The sequence below is a fragment of the Topomyia yanbarensis genome, chromosome 3 (genome assembly GCF_030247195.1).
Source record: "Topomyia yanbarensis strain Yona2022 chromosome 3, ASM3024719v1, whole genome shotgun sequence".
Taxonomy (NCBI): domain Eukaryota; kingdom Metazoa; phylum Arthropoda; class Insecta; order Diptera; family Culicidae; genus Topomyia; species Topomyia yanbarensis.
In genome coordinates, this window is record NC_080672.1 from 329,537,380 (window position 1) to 329,551,937 (window position 14,558).

The following is a 14,558-nucleotide window of genomic DNA, read 5'->3' on the forward strand; positions in this document are numbered from 1 at the left end:
ACTGTCTGGTTCACAGTTATTGATTTAGCAACTGTTGGTGGTGTAGTATAAGATGAAGGGTTTTGTTTGTAGCAGATGAACTTTTCTTAGCTGCTTTTGCACATGGTATTCCGTGCTGGTTGCAGCATTGGCACGTAGGGATCTGCCATGGGTACGTATGTAATGTGGGATAACTATATACATTACTTTGAATTAGATGTATTGAAATTTCAGGTAGGAGGAAATAGGTTTTGTCGGACGCATTTTCACCACACGAATACCTAAAAAGTTTTTTCAAGTAGGATAATGAGACTATGTTGGCCTTTTTTATTTTGATTATAGAGGTTTTAACCTTAGGGTCAATCGCCTCTTTTCGGGGTAGAGAAAACTCTTTTGTAAACATCTCTAACCCTATATGCGGGGTTCGGAATCGAACCCAGGTGAGCTGCGTACAAGGCAATCGATTCACCAACTGCGCTGTTCCCGTTCCCCTAAATATGTTGACCTTGTTTCTATTACCACAATAGCCAATTTAAAGCCGTTGGTTAGAGCAGCGTTTGCCATCTTTGTTCAATGCATCAGCTCAAATGGCAGGGCGACAAGTGAGACACTCGATTCGAATTTTCGATGTGCTCAAACATATCACTATTTTCTGGCCATTTGTTATAATATATTGGTTCTGAAAAACGAAGCAAACATGCTGATGTCAATATATACGCATTCCATCCAATATCTCTCCTTTTTTGTAACATGAGCTGTTGTGTATATTGTGATTAATCTCATCTTAAAATTCCGTTATTAACCCTTTCATGCCCAACTTTTTTCTAGTGCATGTGGGGTTTCAAAACTATTTTTCCTTGAAAACCGTTGGGTCAAGAAACACGAAAAGCCTTTTTTCATACAGATAGGTGCTTCCATGGCAGTGCTAGAAACTGGTCAATTTTTACCTTCTAATGCTCAATACAATTTTCCTAGAATAATTACAATAGTCCAATTACGTGGAAAACGCATCCAACGACAGTTTAAATTGATAAATTTTATCAGTTTTCAATAATATTGCACGATAACGAATCAAAATCATCTTCCGTCGTCAAAGTAAACTGTCCCTGGCAGCACTGCTCCAACGGAATCCAATCAGACTAATTGCAATAACTTCAGTTCTAGAGCTGATCGTTGTAACTGCTAATACTTAAATTAAGGGCAATAATCACATTAATGAGCCTTACTTGTTTTTGTGAGCAAATCTCGCCTCATTCAAAAGTTATAGCTGTTAAAAACATTGTTGTCCACAAACAACATGGGCATGAATGGGTTAAGGAGCTTTGTTTCCTGCATACAGGACTTGTGCTGTTTAGAAGATATTTTCTTTTTGTGCTTGATTGTATGAAAAAGTGTATTACAGTGTTCTAGAAATTCTAGAGATGCTGAAGATACAAAGAAATTTTCGAATTCGATTAAAGCTACTTCAAAGCTGTTCGCGTAACGTGCGAAACACCCTTTACGACTACAATCGCAATATTTCTGTACTGTACATTAGTGTTTATTCTTTATCGGTGGAAAGAATATAGCTAGCCTTTAGTCCACTTAGAATCGAATCACATAAGTCCAGCTCAAAATCAAAATCATTAATTAATCATTTAATTAAAATAAAAGTATTTTATTTCACTTTCATACAAAATACTATTACTCCGATAACCCTCCGATGGTACTTTCTTTGGAATTCTTGCCATCATCTGTAGCACACTGAACTGATCAACCTCAGTGCCCATTTATTTCTAACCACGAGGCATGTGGCGAGTCCTGAGTTGTCTTTCTGTTTTCATTAACGTTTGCTTTTTAACTGACAAATACTCGATTAGACAAAATTGCAGGCAGTTTGGTGTATTTATATTTTTGTACACGAAATTGACCTTGTTGTTTGTTTTATTTTTGTCAACGAAATCGAGCTGCACTAGACCCTTGTGAGCGTTGATAAAACGTTGTATACATTTAAAGCTCCGAGTTCATCGTTTTGTTGGTGTTGAAAAACTTGGCTTTGAGTCCGCAGCTTAAGATTCCTTGCCAGATCACCAGTTTCCGAGCGAATTTATCGTTGAATAGTATTATCGAATTTGCTGAGGACATCACCCCGTGCTGGGACCAAATATAATTTTTGTCCGGAAACCTACCTGAAGTATAGTACTGTCAAAAGAAGAAAAGAATTGTTTTCAATTAATTTGCAAATCTCTTTAAAACAACACGTCAATATATGTTGTAGTGCGAGTTTTTCTAATTTCTGATATTTATCTAACTTTCCTGGAAGGGTAACGATGGGTTCGACTTTCAGAAAAAGGTTTACGGGACTAAAAAAGTTGAAAATCTTTGTTCGAAACTGTGAAACTTGGATAGTTGGTTTCACAACGCGAATAACTACGACTTTTGATCTAATGAGTCCCTATAACGGTAATGTTGGAAATTTTCTCTTTCAATGAGTTTATTTAGGATCTCCCCCTAAGAATATTATTTTAAAACACATTGTTGAATTCATGGAAGCTCTGTGTATCCAGTATATTGAAAAAACATTTTTGATAGGTGAGGGATTCCATGAGAAACCGGCCGACCACAAAATATGACCATCGTCGATTCGAACGAAACTTAAAGTTGTGTTCGGCTTATGAATCTCCATGTTTTTCTCTGAAGACTGCAATATTTTGATACAAGAGCAATTTTGAAAAGGGCGTAGACATTTCTACGTGCATTAATTTCAAATTTTTTTGTTCTATTGCTGTATTTTATACAGCAAAACTTTCGCAGAACGAGTTTCAGGGAATAAATATTTAAGTTTCGAAAAAATATTCACTGAAAAAAATTATGTGTCTTTTTTCACAAAAACAAAAATTTGTGTTAAAAATTTAAATTGCAAAAAAAACTCCTTTATTCTAATTTTTTATATTTTGTCAACAAAACCTAAAGAGAAAAGAAACATTTTGAATGTGATTGTATGATGGAAAACTTATCGGTAAAAAAGTTTTTCTAACAACTTTTCATACTAATTGACATTAAATTGTAATTTTATTACAGAATATAATTCTAAGTATCATTTTAAATCAAAATTCATTTAACAAAAATTTTACAAAAAGCGATAGTTTTCGAGATATTTGGAATTTTGTTCCCACAAAAACAGTTAGTTCGTGTGATTATACCCTTTTAAAAGTTATTCGCGTTACCCCATCATAAAATGTCAAAAATCAAATGTTTATCGTTTTAAAGATGTAAATGTTTTCAGTGTATTTGGATTATGGAAAAGCTTTCAATTAAAAAGTTTTCCTAACAACAACTTTTGACATATTTTTATAATTCATGCTATTTTCAGTCAAAAATACAATTTTCTTTTTGAATATGATTCTAAACGCCATTTTAAATCAAAATGCTCACAACAAAATTTTTCTAAAATGTAGTGGTTCTCGAGATATTTTAAATTTTGTTTTAACAACTCAATTCGTTTGTTTTATTACGACCTTTTCTGAAGTTATTATTAAATGAATTTTGATTTGAAATGATACTTAAAAATATATTCTGTAATAACATTACAGTTTTATATGTGAATTGTGAAATGTGAAATTTAAAAACATGTATAAAGTTAGTTAGAAAAACTTTTTTACCGATAAGTTCTCATCATTCAAATGTTTCCTTTCTCTTTAGGTTTTCGTTGAAAAAGTAAAAAAATAGAAAAATGTGTTTTTTTTCACGCAAATTTTTGTTTTTTTTTTTTGAAAAATTACACATTTTTTATACATAAATATTTATTCCCTAAAACTGGTTGTCGGAAAGTTTTGTTGTATAAAATATAGTAATTGAATAAAAAAAATTGAAATTGATGCACGTAGAAATGTTTACGCCCTTTTAAAAAATTACTCCTGAGTCTGAATAATCTTACTGATAGTGGAAAATGTTTAGTCTTCCATGCCGGAAAAAAACGTGTAAAGTTTCATTGGAATCTAAGATCACGATTTTAAATATTTTCAAACAGTACTTCATGGAATTCTCAACAACTTTGTAGAAGACAATGGGTTTCTAACAAAATTTGTTGGAGCGGCAAATCCCCCATATTACTTCTTAAGCGCATAATCACCACATCATAAAATGTGAAATGAGCTTTCTACATTTTAATTCTCTCCTAACTTCGTAACGGTTTTTATATGTGAAGTTATAAAACAACATGGGGATAAGCACAGCGTAGTTGATAAGTCGCTTGTCTTGTACGCAGCTTACCTGGGTATGGTTCCCAAGCTCGCAGATGTGGTTCGAATTTTTTCTAATATGAAAAAGAAGCGAATGAAGTTTGAAACCTATTTTTAAAATCATGTAAAATTCAGGGGTTGACAAACTGATCACCAATGTTGCAAATTACGTTTCGTAATGTTATTTTTAGACTTTAAGTATTTTGGTGTGTGGATGGTGTCGAAAAGATTTGTTGTACCCAAACTTTACTCTTTTCTGAATATCGTTTGATTGCACCGAAAAAATGGTTCCCTGGAAAAACAATGCTCCCCATCTAAAATTGTTATCCACCGATGAAAGAAGCGGTCTACTCGAGTGGGTAACCTGTTGCTTTTTGTGCTGCGTTATATGCTGGCCAAGAATCCCGTAATTTATCGGTGCTACAACTTTGGTGTTTGCGCGCCACACCCATTCAACCTCTCTAGTCCCCCTCCCCTCTCTACGCGGCGGCCTCGTTTGCACGCGTTTACGATGCGAGATTGGTGGCCTAGCAAATTGTGCCTACATACTATCGGTATCCTATTATCTCCCCCTTCCTTCACACTGCTCTGTTGCGCGGCGATGCCTTCGCTTAACGTATAAGCCGGCCAGTAATACTCCACGGCTCCATTCGCAAAAACACAAAATCCTTACCACGAAATCGCACCGAGATTTACGAATAGCACCTCGTAAATTTCCCCCAAATGTAATTTTAGACTTTCCCATTGCCTGCAGGGCTCTGGCAATTCAAAGACCATCATCGCCGCGCTGTGCGTTCAAGAAAAAATCGTCCCAACTCTTTTTCATTCTCTCTCTCTTTCCCGCTCTGATTTCGCTATATAGTATCCCATCAACGATAGACGGGGGTCTCATTTTCGATAACGATAATTGTTGTTATTGTTGACTTTCGCTCTGCCTCTCTGCGGCGGCACTTGCCAGCAGAACGAGCGACGCTCATTTTGTCTCCAATGATGATAACAACAATGGGGATGCTCTGACAGAGCGTTCCAGCAATACAGGCACAGTACTTCTGCGACTGTATAGTGTGAGGTATTGGAGATTTCCGATGTTTGGATTCCTCGTACCTCCTACCTAGTGGTTGCGCTGGGATGACGATGGGGGATGTGTGTTTGTGTGTTCGGTGATCATGAGAACACCACTCTCGCTCGATGAGAAAGTCTGGGATAGATTCGCTCTCTTCCTGCGGTTGGCGGTAGATGCTGTGTGGATAGATAGACTCGCCCGCTGCTGCTGTCTCCCGAGACGATAGGATTCTACTCCAAGCTGGAAGCGAACGAATGGTTGTAATTTGGAGTTACAGAACAGTGATAACGACGATTGGGCAATTGTTTTTCAAGTTTAATGGGTTTGTAGGTGAAATACGGTTTGTTTTGCCTGTGTCAGATGAAGCAAGCTCCAAAGATTCCTGTGAGTATTTAAAGTTTGGTGACTAGCAGTGGTTTCTATCGGTTTTAGCAGGATTATCCAAGTGGCGTCTGTAGACCGATTTTTTTTTTCGTTGGGCGTTAACTGTACCTGTGTGATACACGCTAGGATGTGTAGAGTTCAGTGAAAACTATTCGGTGGGTACCGCGGTGGCAAATGGTAATTTTCCGCAATTGGAAGTTGCTAAAATATGGATAATACCCAAAGTGACATAACCTCAATGTAGGGTGTAGTGTGCAAAAGGCAAAGGCGTGAAGAAAATGCGCAACAACATCTCAATTTTCCAACAAATTCCGATGGCAGCAAAGGGATGCTCACATCGCTGGATGCTGGCTCTCGCAACTGAATGGAGAAAGAGCGACTCGGCCGTGAATGTGGTAGAACATTGTACCAGTAGTCAACGTTATAGGACGCCAAACTACTCGAAAGGAACTTCTGCCCTCCGCTGATAAAAGGTAGGAATAAAAAATGTTGATGGATGACTTGCTGAATGCCGCCGAAAAAAATTTGTTACATTTAATGTAAAATATTTTCCGATGCGAAATTCAGGATTTCATGTGCACGATGGCATACTGGGTATTATAAATACTACAAAGCTAATAAATCTAGCGAATATGTTTTAAAATCCATTTCCACCGACAATAGTCGAATGTCGCAAAATTGAGTCCTGATGCAACACCTAGACAATCATGGATTTGTCCTGCTGTTTGCTGTTCGCTTGATCTTTCTTCGATTCCTCTTCGATGTGGAAAATTAAAACGTGGTGATTATGTGAACGGAAAAGGTCAGTTGGTCGATTCCGCCCTTGTTGTCCATCGAAAGATAAACAAAACCTCATCTGCGAAGCCCGATTTTTATTTGCAAACTCAACAAACACGAGCAGACAACGACCACCCCCGTCTGCTGTCGACACATACCGTTCTTCACCTACGCGCCTACGCGTGTCCGCTTCGCTCGCACGACAAGGCACGCACGTACGAACGTACGTACGACGCACATACACAGTGCTATCCGCTGGGATAAATCAATATTGTTCGGTGCGTGTGATAGCAGGGATTATATCGAAGTGCTTGCATGTGTACGTGCGTGTTGGATGAAAGTGAAATTGGACTGGGGTTTTTTTTTGTTGCTGCCGTGTTGTCCTAGAAACAATTCCCTTTTTCGGTCAAATCAAAACAGAGAGCTTAAAGGTAAATACGGAGTGCAACTGTTCCCTTTCCGTCAGGGGCAGGCAGGGAATGCGGAATCAGCTGTTGTTTGTATTGTGAGAGCGGCTGGGAAGGTTGCAAATATGGTTAATTCTGGAAATGCTTGGTATGTTAAGCTGAGGAACTGAAGGTTATCGCGACTTGTTATGATACTATTTGTATTAAAACGTGAGATTACTATGCCAATTCGAAAAATAATTCGTGTTTCGTGTTGCAAAAAGCTTGTCCCCTAGATCAGTTCAATTCCGTTTTGGCTTTTTTTATATTAATTTCATTTTCAATATTTTTACACGAATGATATTCGCTCATTAGAATATTTAAACAAGCGCTGTTTGCTTTTTCTTTGCAATTTTGATTGCTTGATTGACTTGGGTTGTGTTTTGATTTTAATAAAATGTCTCTTGACTGTCTCAGGTCTTACCAGGATTTTAATCTGCAATCTTTCCTTTTATGCTATTTTTCAACTGCTCCAAGTTAAAATTTTTAGTTTTCTAGTATCTATATCTTTTCCAATAGTTGCACGGAGCTCCTTAATATGTTGTGTGCTACCAATGAACTTTTGTGTATTGTGCTGGGTTTTTCGATTTCATTTGACACAGCAATTTTTAGTGTCTAGGATTCGCTTCAAGCAACCTTTAAAGTATAGTTTATTATTTAGTTGGTTAGTTTGTCTCCGAGTTCACGTTTAATCGAAAAAGAGATCTTGTTTAGTTTTTGAATTTTTTGTAAGCTCTGGGCAGCTGGCTACCGAGGGTAACCAGTGATGTACCAAATCGGGTTTTTATAATTTTGGGGAAAAAACCCAAGGTTTTTTCCCGGTTAAAACGGTTTTTTCGCGGGAAGATTGGGTTTTTTGCATTTTTTGATGTTTTGGTAATTGAACATTAATGTATTGTTATCCAAACATTTTTATTTTATTTATGAGCATTATTGTCATAAAGTTTTGCATGTATATGAATTCTGAATGGTTTTCCTCGATTGAATCATTGTTATAGCGGTGATCCAACATTTTTTACAAATATTGTGGTTTAATAAGTGATAAAACTTTTCAATGTTTGGGCTAAGTCGATTGTGCTTCTTACTGTGAATCCACCTAAACGAACTAAACATTTTTTTTACTGTTGCTGATGTAGCTGATAACGAAAAAATTCGGATTGTTATTTGTGAGAGTTCTGATTACGGTTCATACTAATGACGAATGTCAAGGCCACTCGCATTCTGCATATGACTCACTTTTCACCGAACTAAATAGATATTTTCTAAATTTTGTGTGAATACCTACCTCACCTAAAAGTATAGCAACCCCTAAAATGAGTAACAAGCAGAATAAAAGTAGTTTGGGCATCACACGATTATTCTAATTTTCACTTGTCAGAGTAACAATGACTATTGTTCCCAGTATTATATGAAACCAGTTGGAATATGGAATGGACCGAAATTAAAGTCGCAGGAACAGAAAATGCTTCGTAAAACCCGCATTAAATATATTAGAATGTGAAAATTGAATTTAAAATTTCAAGTTTCAAAATTGGACAGGAGCTTTTCGATTATGTCCTACAGATTAAAAACCGTAAAAAAGTATATCCGGTTTTCGCAAAGGACTTTTCTTTATCCAACTTTTAATCTTGAATGTAACGTTGTACGGAATTTCCTCTGAGCGAATTATACTGGAGGTTCATCCTTGCCGACTTTTTTGGGTGAGAATATTCTAAGCGATTGTCATGCTCAAGGATCTCTGTCCGATTTTTACGCTTGATGTTTATATTCGATTTTTACATGCTAAGATATCTGGAGTGGATTCTACAAAGTATGTTTTATCCTTCCGACTTTTATTTTCGGTCTCTCAAATGTAAATGCAAGATTCTTTAACCCTCCGGAAGTCGCGCTTATACCACTGAATGAGCAGCCGCTGGTGCCCTAAGGCGATTTCGCTAGATTTTCAGAGCAGCGTGCACTCAGTGCACTAGAGCGACTGCCGAAAGGATAAAAAAATTAAATGAACATTATACATTCGATAAAACGAAAAAACCCATATTTCGTCCGGGTTAAAATGATTTGGGAAAAAACCCGGTTAAAACCCAAAAATAAAAACCCGGGAAGATGGAATTTTTCCCATCGGTACATCACTGAGGGTAACTAATGTTTTCTAAACAAAGGCACAACCCAAACATCCTGGCGTCGAAGTATTTCCTAGTAAAGCTAATCTTATCTGCGTTATTGAGTATTTGGACAAATTTCGTTCTTTCAACTCTACAGTATATTTATATAGGGTGAAGTGCCTATTTTCACCATACTAAGCAAGGTGCCTCACTAATTTGTTAATTTCTCGTCCTACAATCAATGGACTGCGTAAAAATTGACATCAATAGCTTTGCTTCGTTGTAAAGAACCAATATAATAACATAAATGCGCTGAAAACAGTAAAATTCTCGAGTTTGAGCGCAACGAAAACTCGAACCGAGTGCCCCTATTGTTGCGCTACCATTTGACTCAATGCGTTGAACAAAGATGGCAGACACTGCTCTAACCAACGGCTTCAAATGGGTAGGGTGATAATAGAAACATGGCGCAAATGGGCTCATCACCCTATTTATTAGAAACCACCGAATGATAACATATAATATGGACAAATAGTTTTTGTAAAGTTAAATAATATAGATCAAAGAAAGTATGTCATATCAGAATTTTTATTAGAATTTTATTAGAATACACGGGAGATAATAATGACTTTCGAAGGAAAATACAAGGTATTGATATCCCATCATCAATTCCAGTCAGATCAAAGTCGTATTAGGACTGCTCTTCGATCAGCTACAGTAAAGACCCGTTTTTATCAGCCCCTTGGCGAATTTTAAGCTGATAAAACAGGAATATCGATGAAATCGGAACATATATTTTTCTGTCTTTTTAATAAACCGAAGTTCCTAAAATATTCTTCTTTGTTCCTTAGATATAGCATTGCAACCTTTTCTAATAATTTACTTTAAGTTCCCCTTCTGACAGTGCAAAATAAATAAAAACATATATTTTTATTTTTGCATTTTTCGGATCTCTAAGATAAGAAATATATGCTGAAGAAAGGATTTACTCGAATTCAACTTGGTTCGTCTGCCAGATCCCATCAAACTACCAACTATCAATTTTCATATAAAGCTGATAAAATCGGGCCAAAAAGCAGGGGTGGATAAAATCGGGGGCTGACAAAATCGGGTGCTGATAGAATCGGGTCTACACTGTATTGATATATAGTTTTTTGGCCTAGATCCATTCACACTCTCTTTTTGTACTACTATCTTCAAAAGGCTGATAGCACCCAGTCATCGCCGGTCTAAGGGTCAAATGTCACTAATAGACTTGAACTCGCGTGGAGGCATGAGATAGGAAACTTGTGGGAACTTTGTTATCTCGCCGTTTGATGACCGGCATCAGGAGTGTGAAGGATAATCAACAAAAAGTGTATGTTCCAGAAATTATCGTGGCTAAATTCGACAAAGAATTGACACAAATCTAGATCAAAATTTCAAGGTTTTTCAACTATTGCGTCTTAAAGCTTCTTGCACTGCGTGGAAATCACTCTTATTGGACGAAATAAGGAAAGTTTGGTTCACTTAGAATTCGAACCAATAAAACAAGATGTTTCTCCGAATTTGTTTAACGTAATTCAGTCAAAATGAAAATTCGTGTACTTTGTTCTGAATTCCCGCCTTCAGTTGACAGGCATAGGGCTGGTCAAGTTCAAACGCCGTATTTTCCAATAGGGCCATCTATGCAGCTCCCAGTGTATTCTTTCCCGGTCCCGTCAACTACGTTAACTACTTTCCAATTCCGAACTTCACTGGACCTTGCTGAGCCTTAATGAGCTTCCATCGTTTCATTGGTGGAGAAAGCTTGATTTTAAGACCGCAGCTACATATTCCTTGCCAGATCATCATCTATTGGTTTTCGAGATATGGGGCGGTATTCATGGCCACTTTCGGACCTTTCGAGCGTTGTGTTTTTCGTTACTGTCTAAAATATTTAGAATATCGAATGTTTATGAGTTGTTTTTTGTTTAGACATAAATTAGCGAAATATATTTTTTTAAATCTCGTGTCGGGCTATAGCAGATGGAATAATAATTATAGAAATATCGCTTTTTTCAGTTTCAACCACTCGAACTGGAGATATAGCTACAAAGTCGGGTGCAATTTTTTTTCTTATGAAGTCGCCGTTGCAGGCATTTAAAGGTCAAGGTAATAAAATTCAAAATTGTGAGAGGAAGAATAAACAACAAAAAATCGCATTAAGATATCTTGAATAGTTTCTTTGTAATTCATTCTGGAAAAAGCTCGAAATTCGCGTTTGCAACTAGAAGGCTTAAGGACCCCTTAAGGACGAATGAACAATGGTTCGAAAATCGAGAACGAAAAATTTTTTTTTTTCCAAAATCAATGAGTGGTATTGCAACAATATTCTACATACAGTGATTGATTTTGATGAAGATCTAACACACTGGAAAAAACTGCTTTTTTCGTTTTCGAATTTTGTACCATTGTTTGTTCGTCCATAAAGGTGAAAAATGAAGTTTTTATATAACTTTGTTGTCTTAAGATTTTTGAGTGGTATCCAAAGGGGGAAAAGGATCGAAATGACGAGTTCAACGAAAGCTACCATGTGAAAAAAAAATCACCTCAGAGGTATGATTCGAACCTGCAACCCTTGGGATTCCAGCTCAATGTACAAACCGTTATGCTATCCATGGGTTATAATGACGTCCCAGGAAGAACACATGAATATCGCATTGTCGACAGTGATCTGTAGCCTGACTCTAATGCGAGATCACACAACCGCAGTTGCCACCCAACACATTCGAGCTATTTCATTTCCCCGCTAAATACCACGGCCCGGGATTTTATTATCGTCTGGTAGCTAATCTTAGCTCATTATCCATCGAACATCGGTGGAGCTAATGGAGTCTGTCGTTTGCCCAGTCAACAGAGGCATGAGGGAGCGAACCCGCCTTTCGAATTAAATAATTCATGTTTTTTGGTTTTTGACGAAAGTGCCAATAGCTTATTTAAGACTTTTTGGGGGTGTCCAGCAGTGTTGCCACAATTAAATCTGTACCGGGAGTTGAAAAATCTTTGCTATCTGTACTCTTCTCTAGAAAAATCTTTACCGGATTCTGTACCCAAGCAATGTTAAATTATTTTACCTTGCTGTCATATAACAAAATTCTGTACCAATCTGTGCTTTTTTACCGAAATCCGTACCGTACAGAACCTGTACCAAAAATATTTAAAAAATCTGTACCTTTCTAGATACCCTACTTGTGGAATCATTGGTGTCCAGAGTCCCAAGGGTTGCATGTTCGAATTTTGCGTTTGGGGTAATTTTTTCACATAATTGCTCTCGTTTAACTCACCGTTTCGATCTGTTTTCCCCGCTGGATACCACCAAAAAAGTCTTAAATAAGGTATCGGCACTTGCGCAAAAAATCAAAAAAATAATAAAGTATTTGTTCGATGCCACGCAATATTTTTGAAAACTGATAAAGCCTATCAATTCAGTCTGTCTTGTACTACCCGATCAGAAACACATAACATATAAATTTCTGTTATTTTAACTACTAACGAGACCTAATTTATAACACAAAAATTGTGTTCTGGTTACAAAAATTGTGTTCTGTTATAATCTTGTTATTTCATTCTGATCGGGTATCTTTACCATGTATTTGAAGTATTATAAATATTCAAGGAAAATTGTAATGAACATTGGAATGTAAAGATTGAGCAGCTTGTAGCACATATCGTGATCAAAACAGGTTTTTCGTCTCTCATGACCGCACCAGTCGATCTTTCTTCCGGCGTTCACGCTACCTGTCCAGTCTACAGTAGTTTGTCGTGCTTTGGCAGAATTCTCTCCGAGCACTGTGCTTCGCTTAACGCCCATGCTTCATGACCGTACAAAATAATCAGTGAGTATCAGTTATTTCTATGGAGCAAGTTTTGTGATCGTATGTAGGCTACGGGATATTAGCTGACTGCGGAAAGCTCAGCCACAACACGTGTTTTTTGCCGTTATTATCACATGTTAGCCATGTTTCAAGATATAACAATTCGTTGACAACCTCGTACCGTACGTCGAGTTTCACCCCTCGAATTCAACATCGTTCGAAGTGCACCGCTTCGTTTCGTTTCACTGAATCATACGCAGCCTTGAAATTTATAAACAGAGGGTGAATCCGGGAGTTGAATTCCCGGAACCAATTTGAAACGATTTCTGTTTTCATATAGACTGTACCGATCACGCAGTGGATTGCTTCGTACATCATACTTATTTATAAAATAATCAGATCAAGATTTCTACGCTTTCCTAAGGGTGACACCATTCCTATTAATAGCACGAACGGGCCTAATAATGCGTTTAATGATGAATCCCCATAAAAGTGGGTTGGATAAATTTAGCTAGAGTCTTAATGTCTTTGGTAAAGTTATAGGGAACTTTGTAGAAGACGAGAAGGCGATTGGCTTAAATTCAATTTTAGCAACCCGTTGCACCAAACACGCACTTATTTTTCCCACATCCAACTTGTCTATTGTAATGCGATGGAGATGCCCAGTTGAAATCCCTGCTGAATGAACCAAAATATTGTCGCACTATTCGATCTATTAATTACGCTCAAATCGTTAAATTCGGGTCGATAGCGTCTTCGGAGGGATTTGTGGACTTTACAAGCTCTTTCATGTGGTGCTGTGAATTTGAAGATTAATCTCTCTAAAAGTGAGATATATTTATAAACTTTCTTGCAAACACATACATTAAGATTATGTCTTCAGCAAAGTTGTAGAGCAAGCTTTTGTCAACAACTTTGCTGAAGACACAAAGTCTTCATCTTTATTATCTTCAACATAATTGCTTGTTTGTAGATGACCCCTTAAAAGCCAATTTTTTAACGTAACTTTTTAATTATCATCCTAACAAGTTTGGCATGTTCCGTATAAAGGTTTGAATGATCTAAATGGACACCTTTTTATATTCCAACATCGGTTGAACTCGTTTTTCTATATTCCAACATCGGTTGATCTCGTACATCTCGAAGTAATCCGACAATTTTTGAAAAGTATCGTGTTTCAAATAGTGATAGGTTGTTTACGTTGAAACGGCTGAATTTACGTTAATAGTGTTTTCGGGATACTTTTCAAAACAGCAAGGTCTGTCATTTGCTGCTACGGTGTTAGTGATTAATCCTCCTAAAGTGAGATTTTTCAATAGATTTTTTTTATTTTGTAGAAGAAATGGTCTGACGTCTTTGGAAAAGTTGTAGAGATTGCGTTCGCGAGTATCTTTACTGATTACACTATCATGTTTAAACGCTTTGGAAGTTATAACTCATTATGTTTGGATGGTGTCCAAAAATATTTTTTGCAAGTATTTTTTTTCAATTATCATTCCAAAGAGCTTTATATATTCTATGAAGTTCTTTCAATCGTCAAAAGACGCAATTTTCATTAACGCATATTTTTTTCCTATCTCGAATATTTTCGAAGATATTGGGCATTCTACTGGAGACAACGAGAGACAAGTGAAATCTACTACCTTTTATAGGGTTGATGTAGCACTTCTCATTGCAACTAGAGCTAGCTGCCCATTTTTGCCCGCTGAAGAGTAATTACTTTTTTCAATATTTCTAATTTTTTGAAAAAT

General features: G+C 36.9%; 1 protein-coding gene across 5 annotated transcripts in view; it reads left to right on the forward strand.

The window, feature by feature from the left end:
- LOC131691270 (serine/threonine-protein phosphatase 4 regulatory subunit 1-like) overlaps positions 1-14,558 on the forward strand; it is a 697,782-nt gene that overhangs the window by 633,159 nt on the left and 50,065 nt on the right. The gene's annotated exons all lie outside the window — the stretch shown is intronic.